General features: G+C 42.9%; 1 long non-coding RNA gene across 2 annotated transcripts; it reads right to left on the reverse strand.

Moving 5' to 3' along the window:
- Positions 1-3349: 3349 nt before the first annotated feature.
- On the reverse strand, positions 3350-21683 carry LOC149915495 (uncharacterized). Of its 2 annotated transcripts, none has more exons than XR_016472073.1 (5): positions 21553-21683; positions 19446-19595; positions 13568-13845; positions 11122-11317; positions 3350-3584 (listed from the first exon to the last, which is right to left on the reverse strand). It is a non-coding gene; the product is annotated as an uncharacterized LOC149915495 (long non-coding RNA). The 2 variants fall into 2 exon arrangements; XR_016472072.1 differs by lacking the exon at positions 3350-3584 and adding an exon at positions 9472-9818.
- Positions 21684-22996: the final 1313 nt, after the last annotated feature.

Consider the following 22996-nt stretch of genomic DNA (forward strand, 5'->3'; position numbering starts at 1 on the left):
CTAATCTCGCAGTATTTATGAGCTCATATTTTCTTTGAAGGGACACAATCTACTTGAAAATCTTGTATTAAAATCACCAATGTCAGCACCAGTGCCTCATTTTACATTAGTAAAAGGGGAATAAAATCCATAATCCACTCATTTTTCTCCAACCAGTCCAACTTTTAAGCCATTTGCATTTACTCTCCAGTAACAAAAGCAGATGAGGAAATTTCCAGCCAGCTTCGTTCTCTGCAGATGCCAGTTCTATGAACATTGTATTGCAAATATTGCAGTGAGTATTTTAATCTCAGTAAAGACAATGTCAGCCTCGTGTCTTTAAAATACATGCATGAAGCTGTTTTAGAAAATCTTCATAAGGCTGTTATAAATTCAGGATATAAGCTCGCTGATGACGTACATTTAAGGAACTCAGAAGATCAAAAGCAGAACGAGAGGGATTTATTTCCACATATTCTTATGACATCTTTTACCCATCTGTCTATATGTTAGCATTTCTGAAAGTGCTTTTCATCACCCTGTTATCTTAGGTCATGATCTCTGTCCATAGCACTGAACAGTCCTGAGGTGCAGAGGGCCCTCAGACTTCAGTGATTACATTGGGAGCCACCAACCTGCACTGATGGCAGCTTTGCCAGGTACAGGCACAGTGTCCCAAATACTGTCAGCAGCTGTCACCAAATATATCTTTCTGCATTTCCTGATGTAAAGCAAGACATGGAGCTGATCCAGGTGGGAGAAAGCAGTAACATATCCTGAACTCAAGACATTACTGAACTCCAGAATTCATAGGGCAAATTGAAGGAATGTGCCACAGATCTAAAATGAGACTTGTAAGATCAAACTATGCCTCTTTTCCTTCCAAAAAGAACAGCGAATTGTGAAAACTTGTGGCATTTTTACTGATTAAGTCAAGCACAATACAAGTCTTCCTTTTATAGACAAGGCCGTGGAGTTAGCTCCTTCCTTCCTGCTGGGTCAATACTCATAGAAACATTACATTTGATTTGGATTACAGTGATGCTTCACATTTCATGGAGTATTCTCCATCCCTCATCCACAAAAGTGACAACGAGCAAGTACATCCCAAGTCATGAGGGAAAAGATGATGAATGTTAAGGGAATCTATTGGAATTATGCTGCATTACAGAGTAAGGGAGAAATGCTTCCGATGTCATTAAATTTCTCATTTGTCTAGTGCATTTGTCTAGATCATAAAAATCACATCAGAGAAAAAAAAACTAACATCTACACAAAATCAATAGGAAAAGAGGAAGGAAAAACTGATAAAATTTGCACTACCCAAGAGCTAAGATCACCCAAGATGGCAAGTTTGACATCTTCTTTCTCTTCCACTTTTAAGCGTAGGTTAAGGCAAGTAATGAAATTTTATACTCAGTGCAGAGAATGACAAAATGGGAAATAAATATTAAAAAATGAAAAGGAAATAAATAATCAGGGTCTATGGGATGATGCTAGAAAAAAAAAACACGAGAAGGGCATTCCTCTTGCCAGTTGTCAGAGACATGAAGGCACCTAATACAACCTTCATCTATAACGGCTCAGATCTGTATCAGGAGACAGCTCCAGTGGTTTGAAGCCTAATTTATGATTTTCAGACTGCCAGCTGTGACATAACTCACTGGGCAGCAAGACTGAGGTCAATATACGTTTAAGTTAAAAGGTTTTTTGTAAGCTTGTGGGGTCAATCAGGAAAAGCTGCCATTATTGCATGGGAGGGAAGATGGGGAGAACGGATGGGCTGGCAGGGAGAGAAGTGACCAAGCAGTCAATTCCTGTTAAGTAACTAAGGCTGTTTTATTGCTAAACAGCAGTCTGGCAATAAAGCATGTCCTGGAGTGTCTGAGCCAAAGGACCTGCACCCCTTGGAAAGAAATATTCTACCAATTCCTCTATTTCTTCTTCCCTGTTATCCTCTAAGAACCTTCTTCTCAAGCACAGTTAGAATTCAGATTCAAGGGCTTCTTTCAGAAAGACAATTCAGAAAACTACTCAGCCACCTGGACAGGGTTTGTTTCAAAAAACCTAAGATCCCTGTGCATGAAAAGCACATTACAGGCCCTGCCCAAGCCCTGCACCATGGCTTCATCTCCCTGTCTAACCTGAAAAGTAAGGCCTTCCAGAAACCAAGGTTCCCAATTTTACTTGCACTTACCTTGCAGCCACAGTGATGTTGTTCATACTAAGACAGTATTCTTCTTAATTCCTACTTAGTAAGCACCTATATATAATCATATTTAGGCTGTAATATTCTTTGTGGACTGCTCAGTAGCAAAAAATCATGGCGCCTAGATCAACTGATGTAGCTTGTGTCTGCTCCTCGAAGGAGAATGCTCTCTGGTGCAGAAGTGGTTAGTTAAATGTTCCCTGGCCAAATCTGAAGCCTGCAATGTGCATTCCTGATCCAAGCCAGGCCTGTATACAAGAGAACAAAACCAGTATCTGTGGTCGATCCCCCCTTCCTTAGAAAGTATGGCACTAGCTGCGCATGCTCAAGTTGCCAAGATGAGATCTGGTCAATAATGACAGACTTAGGAGATTGAGCTGGAGTCTCTGCTCTTCTGTCTGCAGCAGTCCAAAGGAACAGAACCCTTTGCTTTATCTGACAAATGTTTAGAGGAGTAGAGCACTGGACACAGAGGGAAAAGTGCCCTGTTGGAGCACAAAGGGTGGGAGAGATTAACAAAGTGAAGCAAAAGTTTTGATACCTTTTACTACTTGTACAGTAATGCCTTGAGAAGACTTCAGAAACAAAGATAATCCATACCAGTGTATTTATAGGATGACCACGAACAGAGAAAGCATAGAAATCACCTTCCTGTAGACCGTCTACGGTAAGACCTGGTAGCTGGAATAGGCCAGCAGGCTCTGGGTAACATCTTAACTGGCTGACAGCACAAAAAAGCCTGGGAAGCTGCTCTCCAGCCAAGCTGGATTGGGAAGCAGTGTTACTCATCAAGATTGCACCAGTGCTGTTCCAGAGAGCACGGACATGGCCACGGAGTCCAGCTTGGTTTGGCACAAAGAGGTGGCTGCATAAACAGCGGTTAGAACGAGATCCAAAACCAAGCCTATTGCTCCCACAAGTGAAGATGGCACGACACAAAAGAGACAGACCGCCATGGGCAGCGACCCAAGGCAGGGCGTAACAAAATTAAGTTTCATTTCTAAGGCTGGGCCATGACTGCTGACAGGGCTGGCATGTCCTGAGAAGGCACTAAAAAGGAAGTCCAGGTTTCACCCATGAGCAGAAATGTATATTGTGACTATTATGACTTTTCAATTCTAATGCAAGACCTCACTCTGACTCACCACACGAGCTGCTTACTGTTCACACTCAGTTTCAAATTTACTTTCCAGCTTGCTGGAGGGAAAGCATGTTGGCAATCATTTCTTTTCCTTCTCTGACTGCTTGAATCTATTGCTTTATAGTACAGAACTGGCTTTTTTTCTCCATACTCGGAGGTTTCTCTGCTCTGTGTAGGACTGAGAGCATCTTCAAGAAAACCCCTTGTTGCCCACATTCTCCTGAGACTTATTTCTGTTCCAGGTAGCTGGGTCATCTGTGTTACAAAAAAAAAAAAAAAAAAAAAGAAAAAAAAAAGAAAGAAAAACAGTGTGAAAGCAATGCTTTTATAAAACTGCTACATATGAAAGAAAAATATGATAGCACATCCATTTCAGACGCAAGCTCTCTCGAGTAACAGGTATGAGTTGTTGGTCGAGGTCTCTGTTTTGAATAACTGAAATGTAAAGCAGCGCATGAGGCTTTGGAAGCACTCGATTTCAGCGTGGGACTCAGGAACACGGCTCTTGCACATCCACAGTTGAAGATTAGATACACCTACCATCTCTGGGCTGAGTACTTTTGCTACGTAGCATTTCAGATGGACTTTTGAGAACCACAGCTGTGAGGTGCATACAAGATTCAAGTATTCCCCTCATTATTATTGCAGAGGCCGTAAATGGCAAAAGCAGCTCATGCTTTCTCCTGGTTTCTAACTTGCGGGAAAGCTCGTTATCAGCAGGGCATCCTTGAAACAGCAACCAAGAGCATTAACTTTTAATATTTAATGTATTCCTCAGGCTCTGGGAGAGCAATGTGAGAAATATCCCGTAAAAATCTATTAGTGTTAATAAAATACCACCCAACAGGTTGTCCATTATCAGCAATTAAAGTTTTCAAAGCAGGTCAGATAACTCCCTGGAATGATTTGTGTGGCTTTACATCCGTTCTTCTCCTTTATTATTTTTTTTTTTTTAGTTATTAAACTTTCTCAACTCTTTTTTTCCTCCCTCCCACGGCACAGACTGAGCCCTAACCAGTGAATTATAGCACTAATGAGGTGTTTATACTCTCTGCCCATCAATCACAGATGTGTGTGAGTGAAAGCGCCAGCCGATAGTCGGGAAGTGCTGCAGCCTTTGCTGCAGCCAACAGAATATTAGACTACAGTTAGATAAATCCCCGGCTCTCTCTGTTGCTCATACTACAGTGCATGAGCACATACACTCCATCTGATTTTCCAGCAGTGTAAAGACGAGGGCATCACTGTAGGTCACATCTTTAATTTCTTTCTGCCCCATTTGCCTCACTTTAACCCTTAACCAGAGCATTGCTTGCCTGCAAAGTGAGAGTCCCAACGACTGAAGGGGCAGATAATGCAGCACTGTGAGCTAAGGCACCTGTGAGCAGGTGCCTCTGCTGCTCTGACCCCACAGGTCCCACTGCTGGCACCCTGAGGGCCCAACACCCAGAGCATAATTAAAAAGTAGTTAATTTAAGATTTGTGTATCCTTAAAAATAAATTTAAAAACAAAATAAACCAAAACGCACTTGGACTTTTAATAGTGAGGCTTTAGCTTTCTCACTGGTAATGAATTCATCTTAGAGAAAATCAAAGCAAATCTAGATGAATAAATATCCATGTTTATACCTTTATGCCTCAAATACCTCTACACCTACACAAACACAGTAATAAAATGAGCTCTCTGTGGCCACAGTTTAGCATAGACTGGCAGCTGTGGGAAGATCACAAATATGGTGTTCAGGTAGAATTCCTCAAGGTGTGTTCACCTTGTGCCTTGAAGGTCACAGAAGACAGCAGGCTTCAGGATGATAACCCCCAGCCCTGCACAAGAATAGAAGGGTCTCTTATGTGATCTTTAAGGAGCTGTGAGCAAGCAGACCGAGTTGAGGGGACTGAAATCATAAAGTAGCTGCTTCTGTTCTGGTTTGAGAGGAGGATCCTCACAAGCCTGAATTCCCACATTCCCATAAAAATGGGGACACAGGAGCACATGCTGGGGTGCTGCATATTGGGAACCCTGAGCAGTATGCACAGCACTAGCAGTCCTCCTCCCAGGAGCTGTGGTTTAAGTCTCACATCAGGGTGAGGTTCTTCCTCATCCTGTTGAAGGATTGGTATGGAGGGCTTCCATCTTGTCCTGAAAGAAAGCTGTGTTTTCACGGGGATGTGGTTGATTTCTGTGGTGTTTTTTGCAGCAGTATCCCCACACCCTTGGATTTCACACAAATAGTGACCACTCATCCCATCTCCCCCACTTCCCACCGTATTTATCTCACAGGATCCTGTTCTATCTTTTCCGTTTTATGCTCCACTCCCATAAATAATTCTCCTCTTAGCTCCTGCTCTCTCCACACAGCCCAGGTGCAGACCCACACCATGGGCAGTTCCCTGGGTGCTTCTTCCCTCCCCTTGCCCTGCAGCTGCTTGCCCATCATCCGTTGTCCTTTTGGGGACATCCTGCTCCCTTTGGGATGGAGGTTTCTTGCTTTCCCCCAGGTTCATGGCTAGGGCAGAGGTTTCTAATTCTTTTCAACCTGTAACCTCCTAGTATTTCTCTAAGGAAGTTATAGTTCCTTGTACAGCCGATTTGCATCAACTGCCAAAAATCACCTCTCTGTAGCTGCTTGAGACAAACTCTGTCCTAGTTAAGGCTGCCAGGACCAGCCTGCTGATCGAGAAACTTAATGATATTTTCCAGTGGGAATAATAGGTCAGCTACAGGGACAGATCCCCATGGGGACTAGCTGCAGACTCTTGGGGGATACCTACCCCACATTCAGGGGCAGCTCACCTTCTGGCAATGTCTGTAAGCACATTGCTCAACAACACTGACAACATCACCCTACAGCCAAACAGCTTCTGGTGCTCAAACACATCTGAATGTAGCTTGGGTGCCTCCCCCTCCCACTTTGTCTGCTGTACAGGCTGCTGAATTAGAAATTGGTAGGGATGAGAAGGGTGGGGAGGGAGACAAGCAGACACTGGGTTTTGTGGTAAGCAGTGGGGAGGGGGACTTGGCAGCTCAGCATAGCAGGGCAGGAAGTCTTAATGCTTGGAGCCAGTTGAGTAACCTCACTGATGACCTTCCATCATAGGCGCCAGTGCTCTCACACAGGGGAAAAAATAACAGAAGGAAAGAAAGGAACACAGGCTTAGAGAACATGGTGCAAGCAAGCAGTGCAGCGCACAGATGAAAGGCACTTCATGCTCCAGTCACCTGCAAATATGGGGGAATACTAGGAAGCAGGACAGCAGATTTCCTTCCTGGGTGCACCTCACAGATTTGATTTCTGTGAAGACTTAAGTTTATATTTATGCACCAAAGCAAGTGGGTGGATTTTCTCAAGAACTTGGCATGTTGAGAAAATGTGGCTTTGAGTGTCCCAAGGGCTACATGTAAATCATGGGGTAGGTGTGTTGTACAGCCTCAGCCCTGAATCACTCTGCCTGGTGACAGGATCAGAGCACACTGCAGCTCCCTGACTCACATGCCCAGGATTCCTTCCTGTGGAAACCAGAGCGTGGGAGGGGAGAAAACAGAAATGGTGCACGGCCACATCTGGGAAGAGAGGAGACAGTCTTTGACACAAGAGTTGGGAAACACTGAGTATCCCACAGTTCAGCTAAAGCCCCAGGGAGCTACTGGGTGAGAAGTTCCCCTAAGAACTCAAGTTCTGAAAGTCTTGTCCTGACATCCCAGACACCAAAAGAACAGAGAGAACAGGGATACCCTACTTCACTGCATCCATGAATGAAACAATCTCTCTCTGTATACATTTCACATATTCTTTCTGTTGCTGAAACAGAGCACTCAAAATATACATTGTCTCTGAAATATTTTATATATCTCCTTCTTTTCCCTTAGTCCCGTGTAATGAAATGTATACAGAGAGTTTAGAAAATCGTTTCCTTTCATCACAGATATGCAGTCACCTCTAAGTAGGAAAAATTTATATGCTTAGCAATAAAACAACATCTATGGTGGAAAAATACATACAAGTATTGATGACACCTGTGAATGCTCCGAGACAACGTGTGCAAGGACATGCAAGAGAGCCCATGAGGCTCTCCTGGTGGATCCCACTTCCCCAGCTACCCACCCACCTGTCTGCAGAGCAATCCACCTTGTAGCAGTGTCAGCAGAGAGGAACGTGCCTCTATGCACACTTCAGAGCCTGGGAAATAGGGAGGAGAGAGTGTGCAGTACAGTAGTTTATGGGTAGGACTTTCATGTTTAGGACAATACCAGCAGTCAGCTGAAAATCATTAAGATTGGTCACTTGAGCACTTTTGCAATCCATGCCATTGGCATGAGTCTGAGGCAGCCATGCCGCAGGATGATTCATGCAGGGAGCATGTAAAGATCATACATGCAGAGTGGCTCATACAACAGAGCCAGATGTGTAAGGTGTAAAAGAAACAAAAGTCTAATTAAGGTCACCCTTACATACGTCACAAGTGACAGTGGCACTGATGCATTTCATATCCGTTTTGAACTTGCACTATAGCCAGGATGGCAAAACATGCACCTTCCAAAGACAACCAAGATCTTTTGAACAATGCCCAGGAATTCATATGTTGGGTTTATACCAGCAAAGCTAGGTAAAAACAACCCTGCACAGCCACAGCAGTGGGTAAGTATGGAGCCAGCCTGGGCAAGCTGGAGTAAAAGTCATCAATCTGTATAAATGCTGGGGGCAACACTGAATTTCCTCTCCTTGTTGTATTAGAGTATATGGAAATGAGAGTGAATTTGGATTGAATTCCATTAGACTATATGGAAATGATGATGGGATCAGGGAGAAGAGAATGGGGGGGAAAATCATGCACCACAATGTTAAGCCTCAAAAGGTAGGAATTAATCCCAGCTAACAGTTTGATTTCACCTTATATTTAATGGAAAAAAAAAAAAAACCCAAACACTTATTGACGGAATGGAGTTTCTCCCATCTTGAATTATGTAGAATACATATTCAACCCAAATACTGTGCTTAAAACTTAAACATGGTGAGATGAACCCTGCCCTAGATGTCCTACTCAGATCACAGTGACAAAGCCAGGAAGAGACTCCAGGAAGATTCCCACCTCCCCAGGCTCCCTGTCTTCTGTTTCTGCTGCCTTTTCTCAAGCTGATCTTCACCCAGTGCCCTGAGAAAGCCAGTCAGCCTGTCAGTGGTGAAGTCTAACCTGCAGAAATAAAGGCAGGATTTGTGGGAACACAGGGATGAGAAGTGGTTGGTTATTTCAAACAGCCCATTTCAATTGCACAAGACTGGGACACTTTCTCTTTGGACAGCCTCTTTGACATATTTCTAAGATAGACGAATTATTGGGCCCTGATAATCCACCAAGGACAGCAGAGCTTTCTTCCCAGCTTCCTCTTGCTAACAGGCACAAGAGCTTCAGACCCAAACTCCATCTCTCCTCTACCTTCATGTACTCTCTGCACCCCAGTGCACACACACACCCATGGCGAGCAAAGCTCAGCCATTCTGGGATGGAGAACAAAGGCAGCTGCCAGCAGGCAGGGCTGCCATCAGTTCCTGAGTGCCAGGGGGGTGCAATTCACCTCTTCTGTGCCAGGTTACACCAACTCTGCTATCCATGACATCCCTGGCCTCACTCAACAGCTTCCAGCAAACTGCACAGACTTGCACTGATACAATTACTCTTCCTCAGTCCTGGAAAAGAAGAACTCGTGAAAAATTGCGTTGAAATCCTACCTCTTGCAATGCTCACAACTTCCTTCTTTTCCTCCTTTCTTCATTTTTATTTCTGAAATTATTTCTCCCCCTTCCTTTTCCCACCTCTTCCCCCATTAATAGGGGGGAAAACACAATAAAGAAAACACAGGCAGCCAAAAGCTCATTAACATACTCGACCTTTCTGAAGAAAATTAATTCCAAATTCGCACATACCGGCTGTGTTGCTTGGTTTTGTCAAAACGGTGGCATCATTAGAGAGGAGAAGAGATGGCTCAAGGGGACGAGATGTCTGCCACCTCAATGGAACTTGCACCGAGTTACTGAGTGCTGGCACAAATAAAGCAATGACATGGGCCATTCTGTCAGCTTTTCACATGAAATTAATCTTCGTTTCGTTGGCTGTGTAAATTTTTATCACCATGGAGTAGGGGGTGATGAATATACCAAAGCATCCTGACAGCTATGGCCTGAAAACTCGAGATTGTCTCAGCATCTTAACCGCAGTGGTGCTGGAACAATTCTCTTCCCCTAACATTCTCCCCATGCGTGTGCACACGTGTGTGCCTGAGTGCGGGTGTGCGTGGCTGTCGATCTGTGTGAGCGAGCTGCTGACACTCTTCTTCGATTCAAATGTGCTGCGGCCTGGGAAATGCTTGGGGTTTGGATTTCCTGGCTCGAGGGCAATGGCAAACAAATTACTGCTTCTCTCTCTCACTCTCTGAGTCCCAGTCCAAAAGCCAGTGTGGATCCCGGCATGCTTTGCTGGAGTTGGCAGGATTTCCTAACAGACAAACAAAAAGAGCAGCTTTGCCTTCTCCTGTGGCTCTGCAGCTTGTTGGCGCTGCTGCTTGTACAGCGCGTGTCATGTCACAGCCCAGGTGGAGGCGTGACATTGTTTGCTGCTAGCAAGGATGTGAGAACAACACACCCCTCAGCACTGCCTCATCCTTGGCACCAGAACAAACACTGCTGAGGCACCAACGCACACACTCAGCCCCCCCCATTGTACACTCAGCCTGATACATAGGGTAAACGCAGACCACCCTCACTCTACACTCAGATGTACTCACACACACAGGCCCAGCTTCACCATTCCCCCTGCACCTAAGCTGTCGGTCAGAGGCAACATGCTAGGCAGAAACTGTGCTGCTGACACTGCTGGCTTTACCCAGAAAGTCAGGATTTGGTTCCTGGATCATAGAATGGCCTAAGTTGAAACGGACCACAATGATCGTCTAGGTTCAACCCTCTGCTTTATGCAGGGTCACCAACCACAAGACCAGGTTGCCCAGAGCCACATCCAGCCTGGCCTTGAATGCCTCCAGGGATGGGGCATCCACAGCCTCCTTGGGCAACATGTTCCAGTGCCTCACCATCCTCTGAGAGAAAAACTTCCTCCTAATATCTAACCTAAACCTCCCCATCTTAGTTTAAAACCATTCCCACATGTGAAGCACGTGTCGGTTCCCAGAACAACCAACACTAATTCTGTCCTAAAATGTGCACACACAGAAGTCTGGAGAAACTTGCAGATGCTGCGCAATGATGGAGGCACATCCTGACATGTGTACTGAACATCCACATAGACTGGCAGAGTGGAAGGATGCATATACCACATAAGAAACCCATCTTCACATGTAGATAGATGTCTTCATACACATTAAGTGTACACACATAAACATATAGACAGACAGATGTCCACTTTTTTGTTTATTTGAAGATAACCCACAAATAACCATTATCAATTTCTGAAAAGTAAACATAGGTGGAAACACACAATAGAGGTCAACTGCTATTTTTAGTTATTATCAATCTTCTGCCATTCCAACAAATTTTGCGCCTGAGTAAATCTGTAATGGGAACCAGAGCTGAGCCTCTCTGAAACTGAGCCACAAGCAGCTAAAAAGAAGATACATATAAGTACATATCCATGCACGTATGATTCACATCTGTATGCTTTCTCAGCTCACCACTGCACGAACCTCTGGTCAACGATCACTGTCATGTACTCCTACACTGCTGTCCCTTGCACTAAGTAAAAAAATAAAAAAAAAATCAAAGCCACTTCAGCTTGTAGTTCTTACCTCATCTGTGGCAACCAGATTCCTGTCCTTTCTGTTTTTGTGGAGCAGATGAGAGTCTTAAACCTTGAGCTCTTTCAGCAGCAGTAGAAAGTCCCTGGGGAAGCTCATCTCCCTTTACTTGTGGACAAAAGAAAAGAGTCATGAAGAGCTGGCGAAGAGGAGTGCTCAGGCTTCCAGCCCCTGTCCTGATCCTCATCTGAAAAAGGAAGAGCTACATGAGAAAGAAGCTCCATAGGAAAACACCACAGCAACACCTGTGCTCTGCTCCAGATTTTCTCCCAGCTTGAAGATAAACCAAATAACCACGAAGACACATCTGTTAATGCCCACCTCATAAGTGTTCCAATCTTCCCATTGTTAGTGTTGGATGAAACCACCATTAGAAACAGAATAGAATCTGATGTTGGGAAAAATTTTAGCTGAATGTTTAGCCACCAGAATATTGTATTATCCAGATTTGGGTAATCCCATGGCATTAGCAAAATTTGGTGTTTGGCCATAGAAATAGAAAAAAAAAAAAAAAAAAAAACACTAATAAAATGTCAGTTTCCTTTATTTTTTTTCTTAAGATGAAATTTTGCAGTTGTTTATTTCAGCTTTCCATTCACCTGAGTGTTTCTGCTCAGGACTTCCTTCTTCTTGTAACTGAGAATGGAGGAGGAATCTCCTAACTGGGGTCCTAAAGGACCTGTAACAATCAGAAAGATCAATGAGATGGAATGATGATACAGGAGATGTCATGGCAAAGGAACTAGCACAATGGAAAGGTATTACAAAGGAAAAAGGAAAGTGCTCACCAAACTCTGAACATCCAGGACAATAGATTTGTAGTAGTCTCTACAGAACTGAAAGTTCTTCCACACACTAGGTGTTGTAAAATGACAAAATTCAGATTTTTCATGATGTGGATGAATTCACAAGTACTTGGTGCACAGCTCTTATCTATGTTGGATACAGTGATAGTACAGGAGCACTAACACTGTAAAAGCACAGTAAGCTGTGTAAAGCTGTTCCTTGTGCCAGTGATTGTGGATGTCTAACTAGTACTCCTTATAAATGGTGAGACTTGAACAAGGGCTTGTGACCAATACGGATACCAGCTACTACTAAGACAGGACTGGAAGAGAAGGATCCTGGCTGAACCTCTCCAAACATGGGGAAGTAAAATGTTCAGTGGGTCTTCAGAGCCAGAAAGAAGAGCAACGAAGCTCATGACCATGAAATTATGAGAGATCTGGTAGGTCATCTTACCTACCCTGTTCTCTGATAGCTAGATAAGTCCTGGGATCCTAATATGGTCATGGAACTCTTTGAGATCTCTACATTTTAGCACAGGCTGGTAAGAAACAGTGCTCGCCGTTTGGTTTACTTATTTACTATTTTGTTATCAATTCAATTATAGCCAAGCACCCATGGTTACCCAGCTGAGAAGCACCCGGCAGCAATGGAAGCTAACCGCATCCTGCGCTGGACTAATAGGAGCACAGCCAGCAGATCAACAGAAAATATTAACCCTCTGTAAATTGTTAGACCCCATCTAGTCTGTGTCCAGCTGTGGGCTCACAAGTACAAGGAAGATGAACAAATCCAGAAGATGAGAAGGAGGCTGGAGCACAGGTCCTCTAGAGAGGCTGAAGGAAGTTTGTCCAACCTGCAGAAGGCTTAGGGGGTACCTAATAGCAGCCTGTCAATACCTATGGTGTTATCAAGTAGATACACACAAGCTCTTGTTAACATCTGTGTCAGAGGAGCAAAAGAAATAAATTAAAGGTAAAAATAAAGGTCATAAATTGAAGGAGTGAACACCTTGCTTGGACATAAGGAGAAAAAAATTGCATTATCAAAACTCTGACTGCAGGAGGTTTTAAACATCTGATTGGATAAAGCCCCAAGCAAAGCTTTCTAAGCACATTGTTGAGCATGCTTGGACCAGGAGCCTGCACTAACTCTCAGGAGGTCCCTTTACACCTGATTTATCCATCTCTTCCTCCACATTCTGCAACATCTTTGTGAGGTGAATAAATGTACCTGTATCCCTGCGTGCGTGCTTGCAAGGCAGAGGCTGCATGTGTACTGATGGCAGTAATGTGTACAGCAGCATGTGCTGTTGGTTGGAGTTTGCATGAGTGTAATGTGCTCAAATAAGAGAATTTCTCCCTGTGTGTATGTGTAAGCACAAAAAAGGAAAAGTATTTGTGTATGTTTAAGTGTGTCAGTGTACTTACACATCAGTGAAATTGCTGCAGGAGAGAATGTGTGTATGTGCATGCACGTAAGCTCAGGAGAGGAAGAGTATGTTTCCAGCTGCATGGAAATCGCAGAAAAGATCTCTGAGGAAAGCTGTGCTAACAGAGGATCCTTCTCCCTCTTGCCAGCCCGTTGTGGCTTGTTGAAGTAATGTAGTTTTTGAGGAGGGAAGTCTTATATCTTGAGACAAACCACATACCTCCAGGGTGTGCATCCAGCCTGGGAGAGAGTGGAAGTGAGACAAGAGAACAGTCCAAGTCTCTCGGAGGTGTCATTGTGCGCGCTCTGAATGCAATGACTTGGCCCCATCGGAAGCGATGGGGTGAGAAGAATGAGCGAGCTTCCTTGAGAGGGCTTCAGAAATAGAAACAGGACAATCCAAACACACATCCACTTGAAATCAATCCCCGTGTGCATCACCAGCGTGTCAAGGATCTTCTAATACGATTGCAGTTGAAAAAGTTGCTCAAAACCAGGCTTAAAGAGAAACATGGATTGCAGTATTAAAACATAGTGTCAGAATACATGTGTAAAATAACATTTGACATCAAATACTCTTAACCTAAATATTCACAAAAGAAGGAGCTGGTTAACCTTCAATGCTTTAATAAACCTCTTGCCAACCTGGGTAGGAGCAGAGAAGTAGCACTCCCAAATTCCACAGAGATGAATCACTGAGTAACCTGGGGGACCCTGGTCATGCTGAGGTGAAGGAGAATTGAAACAGATTGTGGAGGAGCACAGAGGCATACTGTGGGAGGAGAAAGACACAGAGCTAATTGCAGTGCATTCAGCAACACACATTCTGCTGCAGTCTGTCACACACAGTAACGTGAGAGGGATAAATCCCATCCAAAAGCTCCAGCTCTGATTTGATGGAGGCTGCTGCTTAACAAAGGAGGTTACTAGGCAGCCCTGGGAGCCCTTTGGAAGTTCTGAGTTGTTGCTGTTCATCTGCTGGGCTATGAGCAGTGAGCAGTGTATGCAAGCCAGGGAGTTGATATTGAGCTCATTTCATTGGATGGGATGGGAGAAGGGAGACTCCTGACTAGGTGACCAGAATAAATGATTTACCAAGGCACTAAAAGATCAAGGCACTTATTTCTAAAAGATCTCAGAGCACCTAAGGCCTAAAGTGTTATGGTGTTTTTAGGTCTACCCTCAGGCTGTCAGCCTTGCTCCAACTTCTTGGAATAAGTAATCTGTCCTGTTCCCCATTAGCCAAGTAGAAGAAAATCTGTTCCAAAAGTTGCTTGCTTACTCCCCCAAGAAAACAGGCATGTGATAAATATCTGCCTCTTAAGAACAAAGAGCCAGGAAGAAGGATAAAATTTCCACATTTTGCAGTGCCAGGAGTATGAAAAAAAGAAAAAGAAGGAAAAAAAAAAAAGGCATTTGAAAATGCTTTTTCAGCGTCAACTCAAATTCTCACTCCCGGTTTCACTTTAACACAACAGAAGGTTCTATGCCTTGACTCACTCTTTGGTCCTTCTTGATACCCCCTTCAGTTCACAGCTATTTCTCTGATGATGTGACCATAACACCAAAACCATCTAGTTTCTCCCACTGAACATGAACTGTTGGGCCAAAGGGACTGTAAGTGCAGCCACATCCTATCCTGTTATGATCACTATGGACTGCGAGCATTTTGTGATTGTAAGAAGTCCCAGCAGGTTGGTAACATGTTGCTCCAGAGCAGGTTGTATGCATTGGGAACGAATTTAATACCTCAGCATTTTAAATGACATTTCTAAATGTTAAACTAAAAAGCACTGGAGTGAAAATGGCTGCTTCCATTTGCCGCAAGGCACTCATAAAACTCTATGTGGCCAGTCACTAGAGGGGGCCAGAAAGGCACCTTGTGTCAATCAACAGGGGCTGTACAATCATTGTGGACCAGGATTTGATCTACCTTGACTTGTGCAAAGCATTTGACACTGTCCCACATGACATCCTGGTCACCAAGTTGGAGAAAAATGGATTTGATGAATAGACCGCTTGCTGGATAAGGAATTGGCTGAATGGTCACACTCAGAAGGCTGTGGTCAGTGGCTCAATGTCCAAGTGGATACTGGTGAAAAGTGGCTTTCCTTAGAGATTGGTGTGGGGACCAGTGTAATTTGACACCTTCATAGGAGACATGGGCAGTGGGGTAGAGTGCACCCTAAGCAACTTTGCAGATGACACCAAGTTGAGTGGAGCAGCTGTCATGCTAGAGAGAATGAGTGATACCCAGAAAGACATGGACAAGCTTGAAAGGTGGACCCGTGCCAAAATCATGAAGTTCAACAAGGCCAAGTGCAAGGTCCTGCACTTGAAGAAGAGATTCACTTTTTCAAAGTCACATTAGTGCTGATGTCAAATTGCCATGCAGACATGTCACATGACCCAACCAGAACCCAACTAAGTTCTGGTTGAAACAAGAGCATATTTTCTATTAATTCAACTGGGCACCATGACAGTATTCCTGACAAAATCTTCTGTCCGCATCTAGGGAACCAGAATAGAAATTCTGCTTTTGGTTACTGAATGCACATCCTTGGGCTCTGCTGAAGAAGGTTGACCCATCTCAAGCTGTTCTCAAACCAGCCATTTTCCCAGATAATTTTCTCTTTTGACTACACCAACAGCATGAATCTCAAAGCAAAGACCAACCTGAGACCACAATCCCACTGACTGAGCTCCCTCTAGATGCAGGTGTACTGGAAGGAAGCAGTGGCATTCTGACTATGTTGACAACCATGAGGGCTTTGGCCAACAGTGTTTCTGTTTCTCACCCTTTGGCTCACATGGAGAAAGGAGGTTTCTGGAGAACCTGTAAGGCCTTTGTGAAAAGTGACCAATATAAGTTCTTATGAGGGCCTACCTGGACAATTTTTAGGAATTCACAAATTGAAAACCTTCTCTCTGCTTAAATTCACTTCTGGAATTCAGGCTGTAAAGATGTACCATGTGCTAGGAAGGAAGAGGATCTACTCCACTACCAGACAGCCCTTCACTTTAGCTCTTCGTTGGCATAATACCCATAATGCAAAGCTATGCCATAAAAAGGTCTGATTTAAGTTATGAAAAGCTGTCAGTGATGAGAAAGGTAAGATTTGCTTTTCAAGTCTTTTCTCTTAAACTGTCATTAAAAATGATTCACGATAAAGACAAAGTCTAAGCAACTACATGGTTAGAACTGAAACCCACCATAAATTCAGGCTTTTCTTTCTGTTCTTACCCTGTTGTGCTGTATCGGGTTACCAGAACAGAATAACTGTATGAAGCCTGAGACAGCCAAGTCTGACAACTGAAACTCAACTGCTACTTGTTTAAAAGGTAAGCGATATCTCGAGAAACACATGTTGGCTGTGTGGTTTAAAACAATGGATCCTTGTAGAAAATAATAAACCCCTAGTTTAAAAAAAAAAAAAAAAAAAAAATTAAATTGTAAAATGACATTTACCATAAGCAGCAGACTGTCAGGACACTGAAACCACGTGCTGCAATACTTTTTCAGCACTGCTCAGGGGGAAATGAGAAGAATTGAAAAACTGAGCACTCCTAGAATGCATGAGCTATTGAAAGAGGATGAACAGAGAATGCTTTTCTTCATTGTTTCTTTCTCAGAGAGAAAATGAATGAAAATAGAAAGTGAGGATGAGTAAAGGAGCAGGGGGAGGTATAGAGATGAAAAGACTGGCCTTCCTTCCTTCCTTCTTTCCTTCCTTCCTTCCTTCCTTCCTTCCTTCCTTCCTTTCAAGTATTTAGTTATAGCTTAAAATTTTTAATGGAAAAGCCAAAAAATTATGGAGCTCAAACAAAATCTTCTCATAAATATAACATCAGTCACAAACAGTAAATAATAATAAAAATAATATAATGTTTTATTATGAAAACTACATCACAATCATATACTAGTTAAATGCCACCTGCATATTCACCACTACTAAACAACTTCAGATAACATTAAATAGTTTGGCAAATTGTGTTCTGGCAAAAAGAAAGAAGAGTTTCATTTGCAGCTTAAGGAACACTGTGGCCCAGCAGTACTAAATGCTGGCTCCTGGACACAGAGATACTAGGAAGCACCACGTGAGAAGAGCTGAGACTGTTAGCTGAAGCACAACATCTGCCTGTCTCGCCCATTGTTTAATCAAAGTCAAACCTCTGTTGTATGAGGTGCAGAACCATTTGCTTTAAGCATCCATTGGTGTGCATATCTGAAAAAAAATCCTTTTGCATGAGATAATTGCCACATTTCTGTAAAGGTGGGTAAAGTTCAGATCCACCTCCTAAATTCACAGAGACTCTGCACAATGCCCAGTGTGTGTACCTGTACAACAGCTCATGGATTTTTCTCCCAGATCCAGCTCTCTGGTTCTCACTTCCTTGCGTTGATACCCTTTCTCACTGGGTGCACAGGGCTGGCAGTATCACTGCAGCGTTACTGGCCCTGTTTGCACCAGCCATCTCCACTGAGCCACTGTTGCTGTAGATACTGCTACAGTAACATTAGAGTTTCCACAAAGATGCTGCAGCAATTTACTGTGGCGATTAAACTGTAGCCACTTATTGCATAGAATAAATAACGGGATAATGGTGAATTATGGGGCTACGACTCCATCGATGGGTTCTGGTGACATCATAAACCACAAGAACCAAGCTCAAGTCATCAGAACTCCTGAGATGGAATTATAAGGTCCATCATTCAAATTGTGCTCTTTAAAGACATCTGATATTATATATGGAGCCAAAAAAATAGAGAGGCAGAGACAGCTCACCAGTCTCTTGGGCCAGCCATATACTGTCCTGACCACCACGAGCCTGCAGCCGAGACTGGGAACAAACCAAGACTCTCTGCTGGCTGAGAATTTTCTTTTCTCTTAGATGGGCACATGTCCACATTGCCAGCCTGTTGTAAACTACTGACATTGATTTAAATGAGCCAAGGCTCTGGCTACAATCCTACTGTGCAGGGATAGCATTTACCTGCAACTGATGGCTGTAGAGGTTGAACAACATTGATTGCTTTGTACGTTCTTGCCCATTAGATGTTATTTAAAATACTGATGTATCAGAGAACATAACAATCTATAAGATTAGTGACAGCAGATGACTTTTCTCGCTTGTAAATGTTGTTTGTTTGACTTCAGTGCTTACCAAAAGTTATCTTTAGCAATTAGCAAATTTGTAGGGTCTTTTCCCTTTCCCTTTCCCGTTCCCTTCCCTCCCCTCCCCCTCCCCTCCCCTTCCCTCCCCTCCCCTCCCCTCCGCTCCCCTCTTTTTCCTATTTGATTGCAAAAAAGTCCCTGATGGGAAATCACAATAGAAATGTCAAATCAGCACTGGCTGGGACAGATGAAATGGTGAGTTCTACATTGCTCTCTCTCCCTCTCATCTCCATTTCTCAAACAGAACTTTAGCATTACAGAACTTAGTCTTGGTATAGTGATTCCTCTTTAAATATATATGTAAGGGTAGTATTTTAAAAATCACTCATCGTTGACCTAAAATGTGATATTATTTGAGGTCAACATTATATTTTCCATTGGGGACAGTTTGACCAATGTTGAGTACTTCTAAAATTTCCACCCATACATACATATTGAGAGAGAGGGGGAGAGCGTAGAATGAGATGTGTATCTTAATGTACCATACTAGACATAGAGACAAAACCACATTTTTAATAGCTTTCTATACTGATTTCAGAACTATTTATCATGTGACTGCAACAGCACACACTTGCAGACTTTTAAAACTAAAGCTAAGCTTCAAAATGTTGGACTCAATCAAAATCTCATTGCAAATTTATAATGCCTCCAATGAATATAATTGCCCCAGTGCAAGTGTGATCAGAAACAGGTAGTTTTGTTTCATTGTGTTACTCTTTTCACCTTCTTTTGGATGGGAAGTTCTGTGCGTGATCAACTCACAACTGTCCATACATTTTGCAAGTTGGCTAAAATGACTCCTTGGAGATGCTTTTACCTGCAGCAGATCTAAATTTTCTCCTCTTCATCTACCTTCACTTCACCTTTCCCTGTCACACAAACACACTCATTTAAGTTTTACCTCTCCCGTTTGGCTTTTACCTTCTTTTCTCTACCAGGGATCCCAACTGTTCCCAGTATTGCAGCTTATTTTTCCTCTTGGTATTTCCTGGACATTTGCAACTGACAGCATGGGCTTTAAAGGTGTGTTGAAATCCTGACCTATTTTTCAACTCCAGTTTCTTCAGCTGTCTTAAGGGGAAAAAAAAAGGCAGGGTGTGTGGTTAAAAAAAAAAAAGGCTCTACAGTTTCAAAAGCAGAAGAGCTACCAGTGAGCCTCACCTAAAGCCAATGCCCAGTCCTGCCATTCTGCACATACATAACCCAGAGTACCTCAACCTGCCCCCCCAAAATGCTGCCTGTTCTGGAGTGTTTGTAAAGTTGCTGATAAAATGCTACATATTTCACCAGTTTTAACACAAACATCCTGAAAACTTGAATAGAAAAACAACCTTCCCTCAGCTGGAACTGTTGTTGCTTAGACCACAGGTAAGCAAAGAAACAAGAAGGGTTCTGTGATACCACAATAGGAACTGTGAACAATGAAAGGTAACACCTGAAAAAAAAAATGACACTCCTTGAAGAAACCTATGCTACTCAGCTAGTGACCATATCCAATGTAAAAGTGTGCTGGAATTAAATATTAGTTGACAAGTAATTTTCTGCTTAAAATAATTTTGTCATTAATATCCTTTGGAAAAAGGTATTTATCAACTTCTACCTATCAATGTGCTCCACTGATATTCAGATTATCCATACATCTAGTACAAAGTAAATGCATTGTCAAGATGAGCCAAAGATTATGAGCAACCGTTCCTTCCTCTGAAGTACTCAAGGGTGGTGGAACAGTTCTCCTGTGCCACCCTATCCATTAGCCAAAATGTTCCCACCTAAGCAGTTTAACATGATCTGAGGCATAGGTTGCTGTTCCCTGTTTTACTCTAAGTTATTTTTATTGCAGGTCAATTTCTCTAAAAATCTACACAGTAGGATGATGAATTGCTGTGGTTAATTAGTATTTTGTTGATTGTGTGTTTAGCAACCAAACAGGATCTATACCAATATGAAACATGGCATACTCTAACTGGAAAATAAAATAATGGAAAGAAAGCATATGAAGCAATGTATTTCACAAATACAGCACTCAAAGCTCTCGAGCATCACTGCAATGGGCAATATCTCAGTAGCATCATGGTAATGGTAGTTTTACAAATGGCAGAAGTGCAGATAGGGTGATAATGAGACTGCCAATGGACACTCACACTTTACATAAGGAAAAAGTGGCCATGTGTGCAGGGTGAGAACATTGTCCATGACATCACAGAGCATAGGCTTTGGGATCATTTTTAAAGAGACCCAAATTGTTCTAAAACAACATGATGCCAGCAAGATAAAAAGCAGAATCACAGCCCCAGCGTTTAGGAAACAGACTCTGGCCTTTTCAAGAATCTACTCTGAAGTACTGGAGGGATTCTGGTGAGAAGAGTCTAGGAAACCTGGATGATTTGCGAAGATCCAGGACCCCTCCTGCAAGTGCAAGAGCAGTCCATCTTGATAAGCAGTAAACTGAGCAAAGGCAGCAGGAGAACACGGAGATCCTGACAAAAAAAATGAGAAGAAAAAAAAAAAAGAGAGAATACAAGAGGCAGAAGCAGGGAAGAATATACAGAAACATCATTTAAACATGCTGGAAGTAAGCTAGGAGGGTTAATGCTCAACTAAGCAGTTGAACGCAGTGAGAGAAGTGAAGCAAGAAGAGCTCCTACGTGTGCATCACCAGCAAGTGGAAGATTTTGGAAAATGTGGACCCACTGGTAAACAAGCAGGAGATGTGGTGAAAAGGACACAGAAAAGGCCAGGGTACTTCCTCTCAGTCTCTACTGGTAAGTTCCAAGTAACCTGGTGTAGCTGAACCTACTTGGAGCAGAGTGTCAGACTAGACAACGGTCCCTTCCAACATCAGCTGCTCCGTGATTCTTTGAGAGATGAAAGGAAAAACACCACTTTAAAATCGGAGTGTTCTACTTCTAGCAAGGGAATTAGGGCTGAATAAAGGAGATGCTTCCACAGAGAAGGATGCAGGATTTAAAAGATCTGAATCTCCTCTTTTCATTAGTTCCATGTAGACAAGGCACTCAAGCTGACTTACCTATTGTGCATACATGGTGCATGTGCAGTTGGAAAGGAAGCAGGAGGAACTGCAAAATGTGGCATAGCCTTTAAAACACAGGGTCTATTGTCTCACTTGACCAAATCTGCCTTAATCAGGTGCTGGCTCCGTTTCTCTTCTTGAACACGAGCTCCTGGAGCTGCAAGGCACACAAGGAACTTTAAAACCATGCAAGCTCTGGCCTAACAGAAAGGGAAAAAAAATACCAACAGCAAAATACCTGAGATTGCTCTTTCATGTTACTTCCTTTGCCCAGGTGACAAGACAGTTTCACCTGGCCAGAAAACAGAAGAATAGCAATAGGAAGATCAAATGGAATAGGAGGAAGTGAGAGCAATGTAAACTGCCAGTTGTTTTGTGTATGCTTTTTTTTCTCCTCCTTTAATTTCAATTTGAAAAGACAGTGAAATGGAAAATGTGCCTCTAGTTATTACCCCTCTGTGCTTCCTAAAAGCCTTTCTCTGAACTTTTAAGTCTCCTCAAGTTTCAGGTCCCCTCTCTCTCTCTCTCTATTTTTCCCTCTTTCTTTCTCCCCCTTTTTTTTATTTAAACTAATCTAAAAAAGCTATAAAAAGCCTCTGACACTATAAATTTCCTTGTAAACTCTGGTTTTATAGGTTTAATTGCCTCATTTTACTGCCTTGCATGCTTTGTTCCTTCAGTATTTTAGAGAGCTGCCCCAGTATTTAGCAGAAGCAGGCATCTCGGGGAAAGAGAGGCCATCTCTGAGCCCTGTACTAGAATTTGGATGTAGTCAGAGCTTTGGCACGGTTAACACCCTATGGAGACTGAGCCTTGAAATGGCTCCACTCAGACTCATGCATGTGGGAAGTTGACCTAGACAAAAATGAAGAAAAACCTCAGCACTGGGAAATTCAAGTGTCACTTGGCATGGGATAAAATCACGCTCACAAGCCTTGAGGGTATGAGAGAAACCACAAAGGATCTTTCACAGGGGAAGGGGCTATGGTAAGGTTCTTCTTGGTATTTCTATTACATAAATAGTTCATTTTCTGAGGGTTTCCAAAGTATAATGCAAGAATCCCAAAGAATCCCAAGAAAGTAGGAAGGACAATCTTGTGCTAGGTGCTGTACACAAAATTGAGAACTTGGTTTAAAGAGCCCCGTGTCTAAATAACTGTTCTCTTCAAAGGGAAAAACAGGCATGTATGAAAATCCTACCAAGATTTCCCCTTCATTCTTTGTAGTCAGTAGACTTGATCATAATTTTGATCCTAAAAACTTGATGTTGCAAGCAATCAGCAAAACTCACCTTTGCTTCAAGCACATGATTTCCTGATCATGCCACTGTCTGCTGGGCTGACTTCCACAGATCTTAACAGGATACTGTGCCTGTCCTGTGTCCCACATCAAGTGGTGCAAAGACAACAGAAGCACAGAAAATTCAAATGGGAAACCAAAA

The sequence above is a fragment of the Phasianus colchicus genome, chromosome 18, assembly GCF_987193195.1.
Source record: "Phasianus colchicus chromosome 18, bPhaCol1.hap1.1, whole genome shotgun sequence".
NCBI classification, from domain to species: domain Eukaryota; kingdom Metazoa; phylum Chordata; class Aves; order Galliformes; family Phasianidae; genus Phasianus; species Phasianus colchicus.